The 25,727-nt window shown below is 38.3% G+C and overlaps 1 pseudogene; it reads right to left on the bottom strand.

The window, feature by feature from the left end:
* Positions 1-6,568: 6,568 nt before the first annotated feature.
* On the bottom strand, positions 6,569-25,386 carry LOC118615007 (annotated as a pseudogene).
* Positions 25,387-25,727: the final 341 nt, after the last annotated feature.

The following is a 25,727-nucleotide window of genomic DNA, read 5'->3' on the forward strand; positions in this document are numbered from 1 at the left end:
GCCATTTTCCTAGCTTTTATAAAATATAATATACTTCTTAATGAAGAATATAACCTTTAAGAGTGTATTTTTTTCAGTTATTTAATTTCAATTTGGACCCTAAGTCTTTTAAGAAAAAATATATTAGGACAGGTAGATGAAAGACTAGGGTGAATATAAATAAGAAGGAAATAGCATAAAGATACATATGGGTGTGGGGAAGGATGAGTCACGGGGCAGAGGAAGGGAAGGAGATAATGGGACCTGTGCAAAAAACAAGGGGTGGGACTCAGAGAACGCGACCGCAAAAGAACAGAACGGAGGGGCCAAAAGACACGGGGCATCAGGGGCATCGAGTGGGTGTGCGACAAACGAGGAAAAGGATTAAAAATGAGGGAGAGAAAATGGGGAAGCGAAAAGGGACCTTCAAAGGTGGAAGAGGGGCAGGGTAAAAAGGAGTAAAACGATGAAAGAGAGATGGTAGAAAGCGGGAAAAGAGAAGAAAGGGACACAAAAGTAAGGAAGGGGGACTCACGGAGAGACTAATACAGCAGCACGTTCAGGGAGCGCGTGGGAACAGAAAGGCTGGTGGGAGAGGAGATGCAGGCGCAAAGGGAAACAGGGAGGGCGGAGAGAGGGGCGCACAGAGCTCAGGCCTTTAGCCCCTTTCCTGGAATAGAGAGAAAAAGCCTCAGGCGGAGGCACTAAGGGGGAGGCGGATGACGTCAGAGAGAGGCCGAGGAAGGGAGAGGGCAGAGCACAGACGGGAGGCAGCGAAGTTCAAATGAAAGGAACTGATGGTTCGAAGTTGGTGGAGTTGGTGCGGGCCTGAGAGGATGAGAGGTAGTGGGAAGGGAGAAGCAGAGGACATGAATAACTGTCTGGCTCTCAGAGCGGTAGGCAGTCAGTAACCAAAGGGACCAGTCCAGCAGTAAAGCAGGGACATCACCACTTCATCCAAACCCCTGCGCTAAGAGGTTTGACCAAATTCTAGCATGGCGCCTAGTGCATAAGGCTGTGTCCTAGGATGGCCCCAGCCACCCAGCAACTTCTCCCTCCCTCCTCTGCCCCATTAAAATGCCTGCCTGGGAAAGCTCAGCGCTGCCAGGGTAATTTCCTATTTGTTCTAGCCAACACCTGATGACAGGCCCCTGACCTCCCTTTCTCATAGCAAAATCTCTCTCTCTCTTTTTTTCTTTGAAAATCAACTTCCTTCAGTTTTCTTGGAAAAATTTTAAAACCCTGCAGAGCTGGTGGTGATAAATACAGCCCTTGGCCAGCTTTGTCTGTGTTGGAGGTGCTGATGTAGTTTCCTTTTTTTAGTTATTTCAGGGAATTGAGCCCATTTAAATTTCACTGTTGAAAAAATAAAAAAAAAAGGAACCCACCCCCAAACAGTGCTGTTTCATGTTGGTTGAATAATTCACAAATGGGCAGATGGAAGTGCACATATAGCTACAAACCGAGTGTCCCTTCACATAAGCACCCTTCTGTTAAATGTTCCCTATTCGGTTCCACCGTGGTTAAAGCAGTACACGGGAGAAACCAACAAAATCAGCCTCTCCACTACAATACCACGTTTACACAGATTTATTAAAATGGTTCCTAGCGAAGCTATTATGTCTCTGGAATTGTGCTACAAAATAATGCTCCTGGTTCTGAATTTCATTATTTCTTTACAAAAGCATGAACGGAAAAGTAGAACTAAAGCCGCTGCCTTGTTTTCCTGAAACTCAGCCCAGACCTTCTGCAGAGCAGTGGTTGGGGGCCACATGACTCAGGGAATTAAGCAAGAGCTCTGTTCACAGAGTCTTTATCTAATTTTCAGTGACCTTGAGAAAATTACTTTGTGTCTGTGCCTCTGCTTGCTTTTAAGGTGAGAATAATATCAGCCTCCAAACAAGAGCGTATGACGTTGAATAGCAAATGAATATAATTGAAAATGCATTGCTAATGTGATGTGAAGAGCCATGTGAAGTGTCAGATGATAACCCTACTTAATGTAGGGTGACCGAAAGGTGAGTGATGACAAATAGCCTGCTGCATTTCTAAATCAACAGTTCAGCTCTGCTGTAGCTTGGAAGTTGCTTGAAGGCTTTGCTGTGGTCTAAAGGGCATGAATAACTTGTCTTAGTCCTAAAGAAATAAAACATTAACACTTGCATAATCAGGTATTTCAACAAGAATTTGGGAGAAAAATGTCTACTTCTAGTTTAGCTTCAGATCCTAGAGGCCTACGGAGTCTTTCAGCCCATCATGAACCAGGCCCGAGGTCGAGGAAGCACATTCTGAGCAGGGCTGTGAAGACCCTCACACCCTCCTGGTGAATCTGTGAGGCAGCAGTTCTTCCTGATACTGATTTGAATTCTGATTCCCTACCACGTCCCTCTGTTAGCGCTAGTTCTACTCTCTGATGCAACAAAATCAGTCTATTCCTCTTGCCATGTGATAGAATTCCAAATTTTTGAAGTCAGAACTCCCATTTTTCTTGTGTTTCTGTCTCCAGCTAAAGTATTTCCCATTTCATTCCTCATATGACATGGTACCCTTAGCTTCTCATCCTTAATGCCATCTTTTTGTAATTCAGACTGATTCATTGTTGTTTCTCTTAAATTGTATTTTTCAAAATGGATAACTGTTTAATAGGGGAGTCTAACAGTGTGGACTCTTTTATTTAAATTTTAATTTAACAGGTATTTATTGAGTGTTTGGCACTACGGATATGATGAAGGTGTGGGAAGAAGACCCCACCCCCTCCCAAGAGTAAGATACAAAAAGTCAATAAAATAATTCTAAGTCTTGATATGTGTTGTGGCGGGTATGGCTGATTGGTACTCAGCATCATTCTTCCTTCCTTCCAACTTCCCACCCTTTTCTGCCTAGCCTGGAAAGATGACACTACACTTGCCCGACTGCCTAATAAGTAGGATTCTGGATGAGAATTAGATTCCACCAAATAAATGAAACTTGGGTCTTTATTCTAAATGCACTGAGAATCCATTGAAAAATTTTAAGCAATATTCTAACATTTATAGTTTTAACACTTTAAATCATAATCGAAGAATCAAAACCACAAAAGAGTGATGTAGTTGGAGAGACTGATTTCTGAATTATCATGGTAATTGAAGTCACAGAAGTAGACAATATCAGCCAAAGAAAGTGTGAGGATCAAGAAGTATGACAAAACGTGTAACTTAGACCCCCTGCTCTGTTGTCTAAGGATAACCTCAGTGAAGTTGGAAGTCCCATTATGATGGTGACTCATACTGCATTTATGCAAACCTCTGGTCTGATTCACACAAACTCTGGCTGGGCCACTTAGTTGCAAGTGGCAGATACCCAACTTAAACTAGTTTAAGAAAAAAAAAAAAAAAGAAGCACGGGCTCAAAGAAGTAGGAGATTCAAGGTATATTTCAGACATAAGTGCATCCAGGGGATCAAAAGCTTATTTCTGACTTACAGTCTCCTTTAAAGAATGTCCTTCTATGTAGTGAATAAGATGAACCCAGCCAACCTAGCTCACATCCTCAAAGCTTAGCACTGTCAGTGCAAAGAATATTGTGTTTTTCAAGTGTACATATCTTAATCCTAGAGAAGACACCCATTAGCCCTGCCTAGGTCTTATGTCCAGCCACAATCCAATTGTAGTGGACAGGATAATGAAGCACTGTTAGGGTACAACCTGGATCAAGAGCTCTAAGAAAAATTAAAATTCTTGAAATTCACTCCAGAACTTCGGAATTAGGTTACATGTGAAAGAGTTCCAGGAATTAATATTTTTTTTCAAGCTGCTAGAGTGATTCTTATTGAAGAGGTTCACAGATCATGTTTTGAGAAACATTGCAAGCTCCAGAACTGGCTTGGATAGGATGCTGCCTGAGAAGACCTCAGCTCTGTACCCTGTCAGTCCTGGTGAAGCTGGAAATATTCAGGCTTTTGAATGCTCTTGAATGGACTTGAATCAAACCTGGTCTGAGTCACTTTCTTAAATGGGTGACCAGGCAACACACTCAACTTCTCTGACATTTTCTTCCCTCATCTCAGCACACAGAGACATGTGCAATGCTAAATTAAACAACCTTTGTAAGGTCTGATTGCCCAGTAGCTCTCATCATTGCTCAGGCCCTTCAAACCCATGACTAATGTCTGGGCTTTCCATTGCTCAGAGCGTGGGTCGTGCCTCCTGTATCATCTACCATTTGTTGTTCATGACCTCGGTTCTCCATGTTCAATCCTTCCACATCCTTTTAGGCCCCTAACACTGTACTTTTAGGATGCTAAACTCTGCCTGCCCACCTAGACCTTCACAGTCCGTCTGCCCCACCTTGTACCTGCCATACTTTCTAGGTACCCCAATCTCCACACCTAGCTTGCTCAGTGGTCCTCTTTAATGTCCACATTCCACAGGCTACAGGCCTGGAATATATTTTCATGTAAAACTTAGTATAAGTAGCATTGCCTTAAGGTGAAAACTAATTTGGGCTTTTAGAGAGTGCCAGATTGTAGGAGAAATAGCAATTATCACTCTTTTCGAGAGAAAACATCTCATATATATAAAGGGTTTGATAATTTATGGACTCATGAAACTTGACCTTGCACAGCCACACTTAGGTAAAAATAGACAAAAACTCACAAATGCCATACTACAATTCTTCATTTATTTGTTCCTTCATCATTTTTTAATATTCTTTTTTCTCCCCAGCTGCCATATTGGAAGAAAGAAAAATGCAGAGAGAACATAAAAATTGACCTGTAATTTAAAAAGAAAATGACTCTACTTATGAGGGCCCTGATGGAATTGACGCAGCACATATTAGAAATGGAACGATGAACAGAATGGTGTCAGGACTCTGTGACCTCACGCCACCAGACAGTGCTTCACCAGGCAAATGGGCAGGCTATCAGAATGCTACCAAGTCCGTGGTGAAAAGAAGTTTGAATAACTGCTCTTATCTGAGGGTGCTGTGAAAGTGCAGATTTTCAGCTTCTAACTCTCTTGGATATTAAATGCAATGTGTTGCATTTTGCATATTGTGCCCTTCTGTGTGGTTGTTGGGTTGGTGCCAGAAGATAAGTTAGTGGAACTCTCACCCAAATCATCCAAGGACCTTTATTCTATACTCCATTCCTTACAGTTAAGTGGCATTTTTCTTCTAAAGAATTCCAAGTGGCGAGATACTATTTTGGTATTGTCTTATTCGTTATTATCCTATTTTTCCCTTCCTTGTACTTTCTTTGTGGAAACACCTCATAAGTCTGGCTCTCTTCGATCTCCAGAGAGGAAAGGGCAGGATAAACCTGGAAATCCTGCTTTTTATTTTCCAAATCCTAAGCCCTGGATGGAGGAGAAAATTTGTGAATCCAGAGAAAGTGAACTTAATAAGTGTGGTGGGTAAAGGATTCCACAGGGTGAGAAATACTCTCCAGCACCCAGGGAGAAAGAGGTGGGTGAGCTCAGGCCCTGCTTCCTGCTGGTGCTACCAGAGAGGCAGCAGGATCTCTGAGGGTCTTGGGTCCCAAAAGCTGAAGGGACCAAGGACAGATAGACCGTGGAGCTCAATGCTTTGTGGGCTCTCTAACCAGAGTCAATCCGGAGTGTCCAGGTTCCCGGTGGGTAGCTTAAGTATGAGGTTTGGAGTGGTGTAACTGGGACACTAGCGGGGATGGTGCAAACCTCTAGCGCGAGCCCTGCCCGAAGGCAATCTGATTCTACATTTAAACCTACTGTGAGGGCAAAAGAAATTGATCTTTCAAACTGGACAAGTGTTGAGCCATGACCAAGGGCCACATTGAATGGGACAATGGCTGTCTTAGCAGTGTCTAAGGCAGGTTACTAAGGCCCAGGGCACACACAATGGCCTGGTGCCACATCAGCCTCCTAAACATTGTCATTAACTCAGAGTGGAATGAGAGGGGTATAACCTTGAAATGACCCACGTTAATTACTTATTGAAGTTTAAAATAGATATTGAGTTATAGAAATTTTCAAAAGTTTTCTGTACACCTGAATTTGTGGGCTGATATTCCTACTGTTAGAAAGGTGTCTAGTACAGTTTTGGCTTTATCGAAGTGAATCTTGGTGTTACTATGAGCTATGCTGTAACAGGAAAGTTCCTTAGCTTCAGTTTCTTTATCTATTAAAGGAGAACAATAGCAATACCTCCTCAGAAGTTTTCTGCATTAAGTGAGACCATGTAGCTCAAGGACCTGGAATAATGCTTGGCTATTAAAAAGCAAGCACTGAAGTTGTAACTCTTGGCTCCAGTAACACTTATACCTTGTGTTCATTGCCTCATAGGTAATTTGGTGACATAATAATCGATGAACTTGTATCAACATTGAATATGTCAATACATTGATTCTCTTGTCCTTCAAGATGTGTTTCTCATCTGGCTCCACAACCCTCATGGAAAGACTCTCCTAGAGTCTCCCCTATCAGTCTTCCAGGCATCATCAGACTCGTTGAAACCTTTGGTTTAACACAGCTTAGGCCCAAGCTAGGGTCTTTACTACAAATTCTATGGGTTTTCGTTGACAGACTAGAAGAAAACAGAATTTTTTTTTTTTTTTTTTTAGAAACTTCATTTTCCATCTACCTTGTTTCTATTTAAAAGTCTGTGAAAGGAAAGCTTAAGACCATTCAGTGGTTGTTCCCACCCATTCGGTGACCTGAGCGATGGGAAACGCAGACCAGTCTTCAGTGTCAGGCCAAGCGCCAGTCTTCAGTAGGGCACGGCGATAGGTGTGGCAGGCACGCGCACACCTCAGGTGAGTCTGTGACCTCAGTTTGAGTAGCGGGAAATTCAGGAGCTGGGCCAGTCCATCCACCCTGAAATTCTTCCTTAGTCACAGCCTTTTCTGCAGCAGCCTACTCGTTATTTCAGTCTCTTGTGGATCTCTGTAGAAGTGAATATCAGGTATGCCCTCCCATGGGTGTTTATGGGAGATGGTGCCACACCCAGGCAAAACTTCCTGGGCCAGCATCCACCACATTGAATGCACTGAGTGAGAAATACTCTCCAGCACCCAGGACTGTGGAGAAAGAGGTGGGTGAGCTCAGGGTGAGCCCTTGCTGTCGTACGAGATGGCAATGTCCACATGGTGCAGAGGAGAGTCTGTGTTACACAGAGCTATGGTGGTCAGCCCTGGGGGTCAGTAACATCCAGATGTCCTGGCTCTGGGAAGCTGCCTGGGTCTGGTTGGTGAAGATTCCAAGAGGGAAGCGGCCAGCAATAGCAGCGACTTGAGAGGGCGCAGCAGATTTCAGCACAGCTCGCTGGCCAGTATTTCTGAAGGATGCGACACTGACATCAGCCAGGTTTTCAATGGGCAACATAGCACGAGCTGCCAGCAAAGCTTCTCCCGGGTTCTCTTCAGATTTATGACGTAGATGCCATCAGTTTCCCTTTTGCCGATGTACTGTGCCATTTGGGATTCAAGGTTGGTGCCATACGGGTGGGTTACTGCTGCAAGGAATTTGAGGATATCATCCTCCTTCGTCTGAAGACATCAAGGGCTCTGGCCATCTTGAACATTTCCCTTTAAGTTACAGCAGAAACCTAGAATAATGCCATATGGACCCCTCTCTGGGTATCTTGAAAAGGGCAAAAAATTTAATTAAAACTTAAAAGGAAGACACATCTATGAGGGGCTAAGTCTCTGTGGTTCCCATGTGTAGTCTTTTCAAGCTCTAATTTGATTCAAGGCCAAGAATTATTATAGTCACAGAAGTAGAAGAATAGATGTCTCTTATACTAAAAATTTTAAATAGCATTCCTGTCAGCTGTAGTTATTTATTTCAACTCCTCATTCTCGAAATAGTGTGTTTAGTTTTCTACTAAAACCTTTCACAATGGTGGAGAAAATCACACGACTCACAGATCTTCAGCTGGAACTTTCCTTTTGCCTAGCAATTCTGGATTTGCCTAGTTATCTTTCTCTTTTCCATCTTCTATAAGGACTCTTCAAACCACTGGTTCTGTGGCATTCTCCCTCAGTCTCAATCGATGATCCCATTTTCTACTTGTTCTAGATTTTTCCCACCAGCCCCCGTGGCAGTCCTCCTCCATCAGCTAGCCTTACTTGCACCTGTATCTTCAGCTGCTCCCTTTACTGGTTCATCATCATCATCATTTGAGCTTGCTCACAGAGTTCCTCTATTAAAACAAAACAAAACAAAACAGAACAGAACAGAACAAAACAAAACAAAACACCCCTAAGAATTAAAGAATGAAATTCTCACTCAATCCCGGTTTCCCTGCAGCTGTCTTACTATCTCTACCTTTCTTTTCAGAGTCAAGCAGTTTGAAAGTGTCACGTCTAAGTTCTCTCCCCACTTCCTCACCTCTCTGTCATTCTTCTGCTCAACAGAGTCTGGGGTATGCCCCTTGCCTTTCCCCAGAAACTTCTCCTTCTCCACAAATCCAATGGCAAGTTACGAGTCCCCACCTCCATCCAGTGGTGACTTTGACGTTACTGCCCTTTGGTGGTCCTCTCTGCTGTCTGTGAGCTCCTTTTACATCTTCTCTGAGTGCTACCCTCTGTTCGGCCTGCTCTTATACAACTATGTTCTAAAAGGACCTTCCTGGGGCCTCCTCTCTCTTCATTTTCTTTTTGAGCGAAGCATCTAATCCTGTGCCTTTAATTACCATGATAAAGAACCTATTAGTGTAATTGTAATCACTCTTATCTTTCTACCTCCTCGACTCACATAGCCAGGCTCCAGGTCTGTTAAAGTCTTCACCTCAGTGTTTTAAACCTGTGCACCTCCCCTCACTGCCATTGCTCAAAATTAACTTCGGACTCTTGTCATCTCTTACTAAGACTTTTAAGGTAGCCTCCTGCTGGCCTACTGTCTCTCATCTTGGTTCCTTTTAAAGAACATCGCAGCCAGAGAGATCTTTCCAAAATAGAGGTCAGTAAATATTTTTTTTGGTAAAGTATCAGATAGTAATTATCTTAGGCTTTGTGAGCCCTGTAGTTTCTGTTGAAAATAGTCAGATCGCTATTGTAGCATAAATTCAGACTAGAACATGCAAATAAATGTCGTCTACACTACAAAATAGGCAGTGGACCAGATTTGGCCTACAAGCCATGGTTTGCTGATATCTGTTTTAGAACATAAACTCAAATGCGTTGCTATCATTTCCTTTAGGATAAATTATAAATACTTAACAACAGCCTACAAGCCCGGCCAGATTTCTTATCATCCTTCCCCATCAGAAACTCAGCCCCGGCCACATTGGAAAACATATTACTGCATCATGTTTTGATCCGCAGCCGACTTGCTGCTAATATTCTAAATCAGCGGTCCCTAACCTTTTTAGCACCAGGGACCAGTGCTTCTATGAGAATCTAATGCCTGATGATCTGAGGTAGAGCTGAGGCGATGATGCTAGCTAGCACTGGGGAGCAGCTTCAAACACAAATAAAGCTTGCCTCGCTCACCTCCTGCTGTGTGGCCTGGTTCCTAACAGGCCATAGACCAGTACCATGGCCCAGGGATTGGGGCCCCTGTAAATAGCAAAAGTTTAAGAGGCATGACATGCTGTAGGTTTGAGTTACAGCTCTAGCCTTAATAAAATTGTGATCTTAGGCAAGCCTCAATTTCTTCATTTATAGACATAAGTGAGAATAATTATGTTATCTGGGGATAATATCTGCCTCCTAGATAATTCATTTGCTTAAACATAAATAGCATAGTGAAGACTAAATGTTATATAAACATCCACGTTGCCTACATGGGCTTGGCCAGTCCCCACCTCTCTCCTTCCTCATCAGACTGTCCCAGCTGCTGCCCTCTCTGTTGTCGCTTTCTGCATCTATCTGCTTTTTCATTTTTGGCAGTGCAGGCCGGCCACAGCTTAGCAGAGCCCTGGAGGATTCAGACCACCTGCACCCTCCTCTGATCAACCCACTTGTTCCTTTGCCAGAGTGGCCCACTCCAGCTTCTCTGGCCAGTCTCAGGTCTGGTGCTGGAAGTCCCAGCCCCAGCCTCACTTCTGGAGCCATTAACCATTGCCACAGAGGGCTAATTAGGAGAAAGAGAGAGGGGTGGGGGTGGGGGAAGTGTGTGTGTGTGTGTGTGTGTGTGTGTGTGTGTGTGTGTGTGTGTGTCGGGAGAAGTGGTGACACAAAGGGAGAATTAGGCTACTCACTATAACTGGCCTCGTCCACTCTCTGTTCCAGGGAGGGAACAGTGCATTTCCAAGTGGAGGAATTATGGACTGAGCAGATGTAGTAAGTGAAAGCAAGTCAAACCAATGCATATTTATGGATCATCAATTCCCTGTGAGCCTGGGGGTTATTTCCACCTATTTGCAGCACCCGAATACAGTCCATACTTAAACAGCAAACAGGACCTTTTCTTTTTATATTTGCTTTTTAACAAGCTGCTTTATACCTTCTAACTTTGGCCGTCTTATTATTTAAAGAGTCTCTGAGTCATTCAGGCTTCTTTATTAGTCTACCGAAACTTTCTGACAGGCATCAAAGGCACAGGGAATTAATCCTCCACATTCCTTAAAGTTTTGAAGAAGCAGCACCTCTCACGTTTGGGCAGTGGGATGGATTACACGGGAGGACACTATAAAGAAGTAGCAAAGGAACAGGGCACAGCTGTTGTTCATTCGCTGCTTGGAACTAGATCAAATTATTTTTCCATTAGAAAATGCACTTTTAATGCTTTATAGTACATTCACCTTTTGGATTACAAAATTACTAAGAGCATCATGACAGGTGTTTACATAGATAAAATTCATTTACTATAAGAGCCGCCTCTTTAAATAATCTTATGTATACATATGAATTGCATATTATAGCACTTTCACAAAGGAGGAAGTTCTGAGGTTCTCCTAGGATTGATTTTCATCCCAAATTTGGTTAGGAGTCTATTTCATTGTTTTAGTTATTCTTTTTTGTTGTTGTTGTTAAAAAAAAATTCTATATTCCTTTATGTAAGTTAATTTACAAAAACTTCTAGACCCTGCATTATAACAACTATGGTATATATCCCAAATATTATGTTAATATTAAACTGTAAAACATCAGACTACCCAATCTGTTATTAGATTACCTGGGCATCTTGGGAAAAGCTGTGCTTGCTTTAAGTTTGAATAGAGAGAGGCTTCAGTATTAAGCAGATATGAGAACTATAAATGTATATTCACCTGACAACAGAGCCCCAAAATACATGAAACAAAAATCCCCAGAATTAAAGAGAGAAATAGACAGTTCTATAATAGTAGTTGGATACTTCCATATTCTACTTTCTACAATGGGCAGAACAACTAAACAGAACAGTAAGGAAATTGAAGACTTAAATAATACTATCAATAAACTAGACCTAAAAGATACATACAAAATACTCCACTTGAAACCAGCATGAGGATACACATTTTTTTTCAAGTATACATGGAGCATTCTCCAGGATAGACCATATGTTAGGATATAAAACAAGTCTCAATAAAATTTTAAAGTTTGAAGTTATCCAAAATTTTAAAGTTTGAAGTTATCCAAAGTGAAGTAAAATTAGAAATCAATAACAGAAGAAAATAAAAATTCACGAATTTGAGGCAATTAGTTAACATACTCTTAACACAATTCGACCTGTAACAAGGATTATTTTTTCTCAATTCCAGTTAGAAAGTAAGCTGAAGAATGGCTCTACTGACCCAAGTGGAGATTAGGTGCTTCCCCTGGGCCAGTCACCTGATGCCAAGGTAATGAATCAGAGTAAGAAGATGGTTAATCCGACTTTTGGCAATCAGTGGGATCCCAGTGATATCCTAGAAGGAGGAAAGGGACCTGATCGGACAATATTATAGGTCTACTACTAGTAGTAGTTTGTATAGAGATGAGAGAATTCTAAGGAAATTAACATTTAAGATACACACGAAGAAAGGAAGCTGATGAGATAGGGTGAATGATTGCCCTGCCGGGTGAGAGGAAGTTTTGAGCTTGGTTGCCCAGTCAATGTGAGTCTGCATCTGGAAGTAACAATGGCCAGTGAAACAGAGTGGGTGTCTCTGGCTTTCTAAGTCAAAGAGAATAGAATGTATCATCAGAGCAACGTTGCCTGAGCTAAACCATGAGAGCTGAAGTACAGAGGAAATGGGTTGAAGAATCTAGAAAAGATAAGAGAAGGAAAAAGGCACAGCTTAGGGTAATACCAGAGACTGGGCTGTTGCCCACAAGAGTATATGTGCATATTTCTAGAAACACATGGGAAGGGTAGGCTAGGTCCATGAGCAAGACCTGATGATATTAAGAATATCTTTTTTGCCTTATTCATATTCTTTCATATGTATCTTATTTCTTTTCCTTTTTATCCCTTGAGGCGGAATGGAGAGGAATTTTGCATTCTAGGACCCAGGGCTTATTTTGTTATTGTCACTTAAAGAAGAAGACCTGGCAATAGATTTCAGGTCCCTTTCTTCAGGTAATCTTCCTGAGTAGTAGTGGTGTCCCTCATTCAATGGTGCTTAGCCACTTATCTGGATGCAATCCAGTGGCAGAGAAAGCACCATGGGCAGCTCAGCGCTGACAGGTGATATAGGTGGTTTTCAAGGCAGAGTTTGTTCAGAAATTGTTGAGCTAATCACTGTTGCTAATAATTAACAGACTCTTCTTCATCCAGTTCAGGGAGAATTCCTCCTGCCCTTGGCAGTGACCAGTTAAATCCCCAGGAAAAAAAAGAATAATAGCTATTAGCAAATTCATGACAAGAGGAAACTCTTTTGTAGGAATTTGGTATTAGAAAATATATTGGCTTTAAACAATATGTCCCATTGTGAAACTTCTAAAATGTCTTCAAATATTATAAATTCATTTGAATTCATTTGGCATGTAAACTATGTGACTTAACTGAAAGAAACCTTCCTGAATACTCTAAAAATATTTTAAAAACCCCATAATATTGCAGGAACTTGAATTCTCTTAAGTGTACTCAAACTGTACATAAACTTAATAAGATTTTATTTTAAAATCACAAATATAAATTAGTCAATTATACATTTTATTAAAAATTTGCTTTCAGTTTTCTCATCTTTATTTTTTCAATTAGTTAGTTATACATTTTAAACTGGAATTACAAAGCTGATCGTTACTATAATTAGGCGAGTCCTTATGAACATAACAAGTACAGATTCATTAACATAACTTGGATATATTAAAACATCCGATTAAATTATAGATATATTGCCTGGCATTGTCTGAGAATGTGGTCATGACTTTGAAAGGTCAGTCTACTTGTTAAAGTGAACTTGAAAAGTTATTGTATTTGCTAAGAAAAGATGCAAGCAGGTCTGCAAACCTATGTCAGTTAGGCTCAGGGTTAAAGTTTTGTTTTTGTCTTATTCTATCGGGTTAGGTCCTATAGGGATCTTAATCTTGATTCTACTTTTCGGGTAATTTTGTCCATTGTCTCTCACTGAGACAAGATTTGATAGACGTTGAATAAATGTTGGTTAATTGAATTAATGAATGACCACTTTTTGAATAATTTAAATATAATAAGTCAACTCTTCACACTAAAATTACAATCGTTGCAATTATTTTTTTTCAGAAATCAGAAATTAGGTCCTCTAGTAGTGTTTCATGGTCATCATTCTAAATAATGTTATCGGTTTATCCTAGTCAACTTATTTTGCTTTTCCAAGTATTTTGATTCCAGATGAACAGACACGTTCTGTATTTCTTTCTGACTGGGTCTTCTATCTAAATAAGGTGAAAGCAAATCAAGATTTCAAGAATTCAGAGTGAGCTTACTGAAACACAAACCATCACCAGCTCTCAGTGGCTGTACTCAAAGAGAAATAACATATCCTCAGGAATAAACTTGTTTATTCAGTGAAACTCACCGAAGAGAACACAATATTTGATGTGTGCTAAAGGCAAGATGAAGTTATAAAATCACCATCCCCCTAAATTCAGCTGATTTTGTTCTCACAAAATTGTGTCCTGTAATGTGGGTCTGAAGGGGTATTTGCTTGATCTGCCACTGATTTACATAAAGTTACAAGATTGCCTTACCTTTTAATTTCATTGGTTGGTTCTACCTTCACATTAATCTCCTCTTTACCCTCCAAATACCATATTCTCTTTGCTTTTTCTCAGATGCTTTGTGTAGCATTTGAAAATGACCTACTATAGTTAAGGAAGCCCAAGAGGAAGAGATATACACATCATTTAGGGTGGTGATTTCAAATCTTAAATACCCTCTAAATACAGAGTCTACTTGCTTGAAAAAAATGTCAGCTGTGGCAGGTTTCTTGCTTTTAAGAATCTGAAGGGAGTGCTGAACAGAGGGAGGAATGAAATGTGAAGTGAGTTTCATAGTCCCATACCTTGGCAGGCTGAGCTGTGTGACGGCGGGAAATAATTCAGGGGGAGCGGCATGGGCGGGTGGATGTGTTTTCTTCTTATGCTACAGCAGCCAAGCGACTGGAGTGTTCATGTTTTACTATCGGTGGAAAAAAAAAAAAGAGAGAATAAGAGAAGAAGAAAAAAAAAAGGTTTGCGGTAGGAGGACCTCTAGCTATTTTTTCTTTTTTATCTAACTTTCAGAGACTATTAATTAAAACCCAGAAGAAATCAAAGCAAGCAGAGAATAGCAGAAGCTCTATAATGAAGATTCATTCATATGAATAAATAGCATTATTTTCAGCATTAAGATAAACAAGGTGTGGCCATTTGAAAAACATCAAGGCCTCTGCTATCTTTTATTTCCTAGAATTTTATCATTATACATTGTATATTGTGCAAAGATGAAACTGTACAAATGCCTGATCATCAATCAACCTTTTTCCCCACACTGGTCTATAAGATTTTAGTAAGTAATCTTTGAGGGGGAAAAAAGTTTGAGAAAGAAGGATTGCTGATCTAGTGTGCCTAAAATTAAAAAAAAAAAAAGTAAAATAGCTTATGTACAAGGATTTTAATGCTGATCTGGCCTCCTTTTTCTATGGAATATGAAGTTGTCTGATTCAGCTAATTTTGCCAAATGTTTTTCACTCAGGTAATGCAGTGACACAGAAAGATATTTCAAGGCAGAATATTGATAGCATGAACAAATTGCTGTAAGAAAGAACGACCTCAGGAAAAAAACAGGCCAATTTGCAAGCAGAATTGAAAGAATAGAGCCCAAACAATGCAGGTGGGATGATGAAAATGTTTCTCACTGAATCATAGCTATGGCCATGAAGGCAAAGAAAAAAGACAACTCAAAGATAAGACCTATCACATCCGCTTTTTAAGACCTGAAAAAAATGAAAGTAGTGTTAGAAATCCTTACATAAAGGTAAATTTGGCCAAAATTCAATTTATGATTGGATTCTTTAATAGTTGGTTCTTCTTATACCTTATTAAGAATTTTCTGTTTGTCTTGGAGTCAAAATGATATTCTTCTATCTCCTAGAAACTTTACAGTTTTAGTGTTCATCTATGGTCAATGATCTCTTCTAAATTAATTTTTGTCTGTGGTTAATTTTTTTCCTCCGTGAATATCTACCTGCTTCAGCACAATTTATCAAAGAGAACTTTTTCATATTAAATTTTATTGGCATCTTTGTTGAACATCAAGTATCTGGGCTCTCTATTCTGATTCATTAATCTATGAGTTTATCATTATGCTAAATAGGAAATTTGCTGTTTTAACTAGTGTAGTTTTTTGATGAGTCTTGAAATCTTTGAGTATATTTCCTCCAGTTTTTTCTTTGTTAAGATCATCTCGACTATTTCAGGTTCTTTTCTCTATATATATTTTAAAAATCAGTTTACCAATATCTACAAAACAGATGCTGCTAGTATTTGGCTGGGGGGAGGGGCAGCAAGGGAGGTGAACTGTAATCAACTTAACAGCATTGGATCTTATACATGAGCATTTACTTAGGCCCTTTTAAATTTTTCCTCAGCAGCAATTTGTTTGTAGTTTTCTCTTGTAGTTTTCAATGTAGAAAAATATGTTTTTCTTTTGTTTAATTCACTTTTAGGTATTGGCTATTTTTCAGTTTTTTAAAAAAATTGATTATACAATGGTTTATTGCATGTATATGGAAATGCCATTGACATTTTAAAATATTGACCTCATATTAAATAACTGCTAAATTCACTTGCTTAGGTCTAGTAGTTTGTAGATTCTTTTGGATTTTCTGCTTATATAATCAAGTCATCTGCAGATAATGATGTTTCTACTTATACTTTCCCAATGTTTACGATGTTTATTTTTATTACATGATCTAGGACTTTTATTATAGTATTGAATAAAAATAGTGAGAATGGACATCTTTGCCCTCTTCTTGATCTTAGAAGAAAGGCATCCAATATTTTACAGTATAATATTAGCTGCAAAGATTTTGGGGGGATAGATATCTGTAGTCAGCTTGAGAAAATTTTCTTCTTAGTTTGCTGAGATTTTTTTTTTAACATGTGCAGTGGTTGAATTTTATTACTATTTATTGACTTCTACTGAGATGATCATATATTTCTCCCCTATGTCTATCTGTCCTGTCAATTACTGAGATGTATGCTAAAATCTCTGATGACTATGAATTTGTTCATTTCTTCTTTGTTCCTACCTATTTTTTTGCTTCATTTCTTTTGAAGCAAAGTTATTAGATGCACACATTATTAGTATTGTTATACATTTCTAATGAATTGACCCATTTATTATTATGAACCATCCTACTTTATTTCTGGCAATATTCTTTATGTTGAAGTCTATTTTATCTGATTTTAATATAATTGTACAAGGTTTTTAATGATTATTATTTGATTAATATAATATTTTCAACCTTTTTCTTTTATCCTATCTGTGTTTTCATGTTTAATGTGTAATTCATTGCCCAGATATTGGTTTCCAAATCTTTTTCTCATTAAAAAGAAGCAGAAATTCTTAGAGAATAGTTGAGCCCATGACTGAACAGAAAAGAACAAAAAAAAGGGGGAAAAAAGCCTGGAACGTTTTGTTGTACCAAAAATTAAGGAAATGTATAAAATAAAATTGGGGCATGTCAAAATGATGCAGGAGCCAGCTCTCCCACCAGCCAAATCTAGGACAGTTTGAACATCAGACTAGGTAAGGACAATAATTAGTTATAATTCGATAAAAAAAAAAAAAAAAGAATCCAAGAGTCCATACTGCTAAGAAAGAAAGAAAAACTGAAAGCCAGAAAAATAGAAAGAAGGGAGGAAGGAAAGAAGAAAGGAAGGAAGGAAGGAAGGAAGGAAGGAAGGAAGGAAGGAAGGAAGGAAGGAAGGAAGGAAAGAAGGAAGAAGGAATTTTTGTTCGAGGGCTCTTCCTTGTAGTAGAATGCCTATTGACAAATGCAGATAAATGATGGAGTTTTTAAAAATTATCACTTAGAATATCATATTAAAATAGATTCAGGCAAGAATCATCAATATGGTAATTGAAATCATCAATGGTAGTATTTTGCATAATAAGGGGACAGTTTGATGAGGGAAATAATATTACATTATCTAAAGAATTTCCCCAGAAGTTATTTGTTAATTATACAAGGAAAAATAGTAACTTTGCAGTGGAGAAAATAGACGTTATTCAAATTTTCAAGATTAACATAATCAATAAGGGAAAACAGACATTATGTGCCTCTAGACATGATACTTTAAGAAGATCACAACACCATTTATGTGGTATTTTATCAAAAACGATAACCTGAATCTAACTATATTCATCTATGCCTCTTTTTGTATTTTCTTTGCTGCTACTCTAGAGTTCTAGTCAGTATGGTAGCCACTAGCCATGTTACTATTTTAATTTAAATTGAATGAAATTAAAAATTCAGTTTCTCAATTGCACTAGTCACAGTTCAAGTTCTCAACAGCCACAAGTGGCTAGTGACTACTACATTTGTACTCAATTATTAAAATACTTTGAATTTTATCAATAAAAAATATCTCTCTTGTTATATAAGTTCCTATGTAATATCCTTGATTTTACCTGTTGGCCTACGGACACTAAACTATCTGGCTCTTGACAGAAAATAAGTTTGTCGTCTCCTGATCCAGGTAATCGAGAGAACATTACAAAGAGTCCTGTTAATTTGCCATTTTTGTAGCTCTTGATTTCACAGCTAAGCTTAGAGGAAATGTGTGACTGTTTTGTGCTGGTCTCAGCCTATCAATAACCAATGATGTGTCTGGACTAGCCCTTGTGGTTCTCGTTAGGATTGCAAGAGGTCCTTCAGCAATAACCATCCGGAAACTTGAAAAAGATACAGGTATACTACTTACAGGCCCTGGAAATTGCACAGCACACCTTGAGGCCACACGGGAAGGTAAAGAAAGGAGAAAGAAAAGAGGAATAATGGGCCTGGGGTTCTGCTTTTATTGGAGTGGAGGTTGGGGGCCTAAGGTTTCCTCTGCAAGCTTACTCTTTATTGGTGAATATAAAGCATAAGAATGGTAATTTAAAGCACAAGAAAAGAAAAAACAAGAAAACGAGTAGCTCAAATGGTCAGTTATTGAAATCAACCAAGATCTCTGAAACAAAGGAGCCTCAGCGTGGGCAGCCAGCCCAGCTCTTTATCTAGTCCTGCTGCTGGCACTGTTCATTTGAGATAGCCATCTTGAAGTGGATGCCTCAGCAGTCAGGCACTTGCATTACAAAAAAGGGGGGGGGGACTCTCTCAGGGCTTATACTACACTAATCACAGTAGTTCAGGTGATGCAGATTCTTTTTTAAAATATAATTTTTGAATAGGCAAGCAAGTATGTTTTATTTAATTCAAATCAGAATTTAAAAGGCTCCATGTGGGCCTTTTCCTATTAGTCAGGTTGATCTTTGAAGTCCAACTGCCAAAGCTAAGGTTTATCACTTAAAAAGACCTTTGCTTTATGTTTAGTCTGATAATAAAATAGGCTGGCATGCTTAAATTAGAGGGATAGAATGTGCTTATCTAAACTTTTTTTTTTTTTTTTTTGGTATCCTTTCCTCTTCTTTCTATGTGGATTAATTTTACTTAGTACACAGTACAAATGTCAAACTAGTTACAGTTATGGATTGGGGCATAGAACACTGCCCCAAAATTTACTGGCCTAAAGCAATGAAAATTTTTATTCCTCACAACGCTGCGGTTTCACCAGGTGGTTGTCCTGGACTGTCAGCTGGGGTGCTGGAATGGCTGGAAGGGCCAAAATAGCCTCACTTGCATTGCTGGCAGTTGGCACTAGCTGCTGGTGGGAACTCAGTTGGGACTGTCAGCTGGGAGCCTTGGTTCTTCTCTAAATGCATCTCTTGCACCAATCACATCACTCATGTGGTTGCCTGGGCTTTTTACTGCATGGAAATTGGGCTCTAAGGAAGAGTATTCCAAACATGGTCTAAGAAGTTACACACCATCATTGAGTTCTATTGATCAAAACAGTTCAGAAGAATGGACCCTGGTTAAATAAGATGTTAACATTGGGAAGCTGGGTGAGGGGAACACAAAAAGCCACTGCATCACATTTGCAACTCCTCTCTAAATTAAAATTATTTAAAAATAAAGGTTTACAAAGAAATAAGGTACAGGATCAGCCCAGATTTAAGGGGAGAGGAAACAGACACCACCTGCCGTTGACGGGGTAGTGATAAGGTTATGTTGCAAGAGACCCCATGGGATAGAAAAGGTTGCTACAGCAACCTAGTGCGCTTCTAAAATAAGAGTCTAGGGAGTCCGGTACATAGTGAGGAAGGGAATTTAACTTTGGGTGGTGAATATATAATGCGATATATATGAGATGTGATATCGAATTGTATACGTGAAACCAATATAATTTTATTACCCGATGCCACCCCAGTAAATTTAATAAAAAACAAAACAAAACAACTAAAATAAAACACAAAATAAAATAAAATCTGTTCATGAAACCTTAGTCATGGCATGATTTGAAGTGTTTATATGTGTAGGGGATGATTTCTAATGCTTTCCCACTTGAATCTGACAACCTTTCTCTTTCACTTTTAAACTAGCTATTAAGAAATACTTCCGTGTTCATATTGCTATCAACTCTTGCCTTGGATCAAATTTTCTGAGCATAATCCAGAAAAAAAAATGTTATCTTAGACAAAGCCAAGAGTTAGTCACGATCTTGACTACTGTGATATGCTCATCCCAAGCCTGAGAATCTGCCTAATAAAGTCCATCACGTGCAAGCTGTGCAGGAGCTAAAGCAGAGAGTGTTTTTCCCCAAAGACCTAGGCGTCTAGGTTATAATCTCTAGAATCTAGATGAACTGCTAATCATCACTATTTGCTTTGCGAGCTAATAAATCTCAAAACACCCTTAGTTCTTAAAGCTTGGCTGTGATTATTTCCAAGCCACCTATAAACCCTGCAGAATTTGTTTACAATGTAGGCTCTGCCCTGCCCTTTCCTGAAGTCCAAAATTCCACTTGCTGCTCCTTTAACCTTCCTTCATACCTCAGCGTGGGAACAGAGAGTTTATGAAAGAAGAGGAAGAAAAGTGAGATTATTTTGACATGGAAATTCTATCAGAAATTTTATGGTTTAAAAAAGTATCGTATTCTTAAGTGAGATTGATCTATGTTTTATTTTTATGCTATCTCTGTCAGATTTGATATTAGATCATGCTAGTTTTCTAAGAGGAACCAGAAAAGTTTCTTTTTTCATATGTCCAGCAATAATTTAAATAACAGAGGAGCCATCTGCTCTTTGGGTGGGGCACATTTTTCAGAAGTGAATCTTTGATACGTTTTTTAAATTTTCCAATAATTATTGGTTCATATTCAGGTTTTTTATCTATTCTAAAAATTTATATTCTAGAAAATTAACATTTTATCTAGATTTTCAAATTTATTGGCAAAAAGCTACATGATTCTTTATTATGATCTTCCAAAGGAATCCCTATTTGTGGTTTTTCTAACTTTTTTGCTGCCAACTTTCATGAAGTTACACATTTTTATTTTATTTCTCTTTTTAATCTTAGCTTTTTTTTTCATTGTATTGTCTTTTTGGGAAAAAAAAGCTCTGATTTTATTTGTTATTTCTAATTCTCCATTTGTTTTCTAATTCATTAACTTTATTAACTAATTTGGCTTTCTGAGGACTCTCAATGTACTGATAAGTTTCAAGAACTGAGACACTCAAGTGGTAAATTTTCAACATAGATATTAATGTTGCCCAAATTAGTGGCAGGGCATATGGTTGAGAGGAAGGCTGTTGGACGTGGTGGGGGGCTCCTTAAGGGTCAGAAGATAAACTTGGGTGAGTTATGACTGCTTTTGCTTTTTATGAGTGGTATGCAAAGATAGTCCTTTCGAATGGTTTCTCTGTAGTATAATTAATAATTTAAAGATGTCTAGAGTAAGTAGAGCATAAAGGACAGAAAGAAAATAAGATGAGCACATTTAATTGTCTTAGGTAGATCTATCCTGCTCTGACTGCTGTCAGATTGTCTTAAGGCAATTAAGAGCATCATGACTTACAGGGGGGAGAAAAAGAAATTTGTATCTCTAAATTAAAATTTACAAAATATCTTGTTAATCAGTGATCATTTTTCTTCCATCAGTGCTATGAACTCCCCACATCATGATGTGGAATCTCTCCCTTCTTGAAGTGAAAACAGATTTCTAATGAACAGAAAGAGATTTTTATGATGCTGGGAAAGTAAACTATCCTCTTGCCATTTTTATAACTTAGGGAGAATAAATGAGATTGAATGCAGAATATAACACTCTGAATCTTGTTGTTTTTGTAAAGATACCTGCAATAAATAAATCTTGTTCTGTTGGGAATTCTTACTCTCCAAAAGGGATTAAACACTCAAAGATCAATATTAGTTTGTGAGTTGAAGCACCTCTTTATGAATACTTGCACAGGTTCCCACTGTCCCAAGGCAGAACTCTGATGATGTCTGAGATTCAAGCACATAGACCAAGCTTGAGATATAAACAGATCCTCTGAATTTTTCTTAGAAAGAGTTGACATTTCATGACATGGGAAAGAGTTTAAATGGGAACGACTTGGGAGAAAGAGCAGGAGTGTAGTTATGAATGTCTGTAGTTTGAGATGTCTATTAGATAACCTAAATGGTGATAATAGTAAGCTCTTCAATAAGACTCTGGTGTCAGGAAAGAAATAAGCTAGAGACAAAAATTCAGGGGTCATCAATAAGCAGTTGCTATATAAGTCATAAGGTTGGATGAGATCACTAAAAGAATATAGACAGAAAAGAGCTCCTATGACCTCTTATATTATATTGCGTTTGGGGTGAAAAATTGTTGGGGTCACTATAGTAGAAATTTTTAGACTCTAATTTGTGTCCCAGATGTGGTCAATTAAGATCTTTATTTAAGTGTTGAAAAGAGTTGAAGACCTGAGCCAATTCACAAGATGATAAAATATAAATGAATAAAGAATAACTTAAAGATTAAAATAAAATCCCAAATCCCCTCTACATATTGGACATTGTTGGTTAGACATCAACATCCATTCCACTCCAACAAATTAACCTAAATCGACAATAATCCCACCCCTCTCTCAGTAAAATTTCAGCAGTGGTTAGATCCAGAATAATTTCAATCAATGACAAGCAAGAAAAGGCTTGCCAGGGTCATCTGAGAATGAAGATAGACTCTTAAGGAAAAATTATGAGAAGGAAAGCTAAGGTTTCTGCCTTTCCCACTGGATATGAATAAGAAAATTTATACTGATACAGTCAATGGTACAGGAGAGACCTGGGTCCTTGTTGACATCATTGAGGTATTACGTCAACACAGAAATCTTACTATTATGTGAGCTAATAGATATCCTTACTTCTCAAGTCAATGTCAGTTGTTTTTCCTGTTACTTGCAGCTAAAAATACTAATGAATGCACCATGTGTGTAGTATAAAATAAATTGTCTCATTTTTTTAAGACTGCACATAAATGTTACCACTAAATTTGGACTAATTGCATTATTCATAAAAGGCTGTGATGATTTGCTTAAGAGATAGTTGGCTTTTTGTTTGACTTCAAATTATAGTTCATACATCAATGAACTGGGTTGATTTCAAGAGAAAAAAAAAACTCTAAAAAATTTTTCTATACTTTGACATTGCAGTATAATGACAAAGGGCAAGAAGTAAAAGACAATGTTTCCAAATGAAATTGAGAATAAATGTTTGAGAGTGGAAAAAGTCAAAGAAAAAGACTGTCATCATAAATTTAGAGCCCTACCAGACTCACTTAGTTCCCGGACTCCAGTTGTCTTTAGAATCTATGCCGTTCATTTGCCATGTGCTATTTGTGGCCTTGCACATTATAATAATCAGCATCATAATCATGAAACAACACATGCTGCATAAAGTTGCTATAATACATATCTTCTTTAATTCTTATATCCTCTCTTCTAGAATAATGATATAACAAATGAGGATCAAAGAAGCCAAGTAACTATCCAGTGCTATGATCTGAATGTTTGTGCACTCTCCAAATTCATATGTTGGTATACTAACCACTGAGGAGATGGTATTAGGAAGTGAGGCCTTTGGGAGGTGTTTAACCCATAAGTGTGGAGCCTTCATGAATGGGATTAGTGTCCTTTTAAGAGAGGTTCCGGAGGGATCCTTTGCTCATTCTTCTGTCATGAGAGGATACAATGAGAAGTCTACAGTCTTGAAGATGTTCCTCACTTGACAATGTGGGAACCCTCAGCTCTGGCTTTCAGACTTCAGAACTGTGAGCAATAAATTTTTGCTGTTTATAAGCTTCCCAATCTGCAACCCAGATGAACTCAGACACCACCTTATCAACACCAGTAAATAAGTCTACATTAGTAGTAAATCCTAGCTGTTTAGTCTTAAACCTAGGGAGTACATAGGGGTACTCATTAAATGCTTTTTAAATGCTTTGTTAGATTGTGGCTTTATAGTGCATAGCCTCAAATTAAAAGCCTGGCCAGTTCACTACAATATCATCATCCTTAGATGATGATTGTTAGGACCTTTGAATGATAAAACAATAGTTGACTATTTCTCCAAATAATCTTTTTTTTTTTTGTATACTGATACTGTTTTTGTGCATAACAACCCCACATACAGTCACCATGACAACACACTGTCCTTAGTTCCATGCAGACCCTTAGAAATAGAATATTCAGTTTCATTCTACCCAATTTGCCTTACTTACTTTTTTTAGTAATAAAATCACAGATAATAAACAACGTATTAAGTTTTCCTTTAAAACTCAGTATATGGTGTTTACATGGTTTTTTATTTAATGTTTATATAGTCATGTGAGACCTGATTTGAGTATTTAAATATTTGGAAACTATTTTGTTCCCTTGACAAGTAGCAGGGAACCTTCTAGTTGGTAGGTGTAAAATTAGGTGCCAGAAACACAAGATAAGCAAAAACACCTTTCCTTCCTCAGAACACTAACAACACAACACCTAATATATTCATGTGTGCGATGCATGAATCTGTAAATTTAAAATTAGGATAATATGATTAGATAGTGTTACTTTTATTTCTTCTATCACAAATACAACCAATAATCAATGTCCTCTTACATTTTCGGTTTTAGATTTTACTCTGAGAGTCTTAGCTTATCACAACACTGAAGGGTTTATAGTTTGTCAGATGAAAAGATGGCTAAATTAGGGAAAAAAGAGAACATAAATTCCAATCAGTAAGCTGTCTTTCTCTTCCATTCCAAAATACATTTGGTAAAGAAGCATTTTCCTTTACCTCAGGGAATAAAATGTTCTCCAGGAAAGTTTTCAGAAAATAAAAACATTCTAGGTTATTTAATTATATTTTATATTCAACTTTAATGATCATCTTTCAGATTTTTTTTAAGGGTAGGAAGAGTGAAGAACTGACTGGGATTGATAATGGCAATAATGATAATAATGGTATGTGTTAGGCACAGTGATCGGCCTATTTTCATTCATTGCCTCATTGAGTCTTTATAATATTCTAGTGAGGTATGTATTATCATCAGCCCCATTTTAAAGATGAGGAATCTGGAGTGTAAATAGCAAAGTAGCTTGTTTAGCTCCTAAATGGTGGAGACAGAGTGGAGAAAATTCTGCATCTCATTGGTATTCGCCTTTGTCAGTAAAAAGTCCATTTTCATTTGTTTTCAAGGTAACTGTCACATTGTCCATTTGTAGCAGAATTTTTACTGAGTGAATATTTTATTGAGTGACATTTCTAGTCCTTCGTCATATATCTTGGGTTATTAACTTCTCTCTTGTTTACTCCCTGTCGCTCTGTAATACCAAAATATCTCCATCCAGACTCTGGAACCCAGAACAATACCCATGAGGTCGCTGCAATGCTGATGTTTCTATTCAAACCATCCTCTTCTCCTGGATCCCTGTTCTGCATCCCTGACTCACAGTATACTGTGATGGCTCCAGGTGGCAATGATGCAATGAGCTTAGTTAATAAGCCCATTAGCCGTCAGCACTGCTGTGGGTGGGAGAAAAAACTGCTCTCAGTTTAGGGTGAAATCCAAATGCACACTACACTAAAGCAACAGAAAGAACTGAGAGTATAGCTGTGAAAGGTATAGTTATGCCCTTAGAGACCCATAGTGTAAAAAAAATCATTAAAATATTTTATTATCATCTTTCTATGACTGAAAAGTATTTCTTAAAACAGAAAACAGAAGTAACTCCTGAAATGAAAACCTGAAAGTTAATGGAAAGAATTAGGTTTCACCCAGAGTCCTGTAAATGGGTCAAGAAAATATCAGAGTTTGAAAGAAAGAAAAGAAAGAAAGAAAGGAGGGAAGG

Source organism: Rousettus aegyptiacus, unplaced genomic scaffold (genome assembly GCF_014176215.1).
Source record: "Rousettus aegyptiacus isolate mRouAeg1 unplaced genomic scaffold, mRouAeg1.p scaffold_m13_p_1, whole genome shotgun sequence".
NCBI classification, from domain to species: domain Eukaryota; kingdom Metazoa; phylum Chordata; class Mammalia; order Chiroptera; family Pteropodidae; genus Rousettus; species Rousettus aegyptiacus.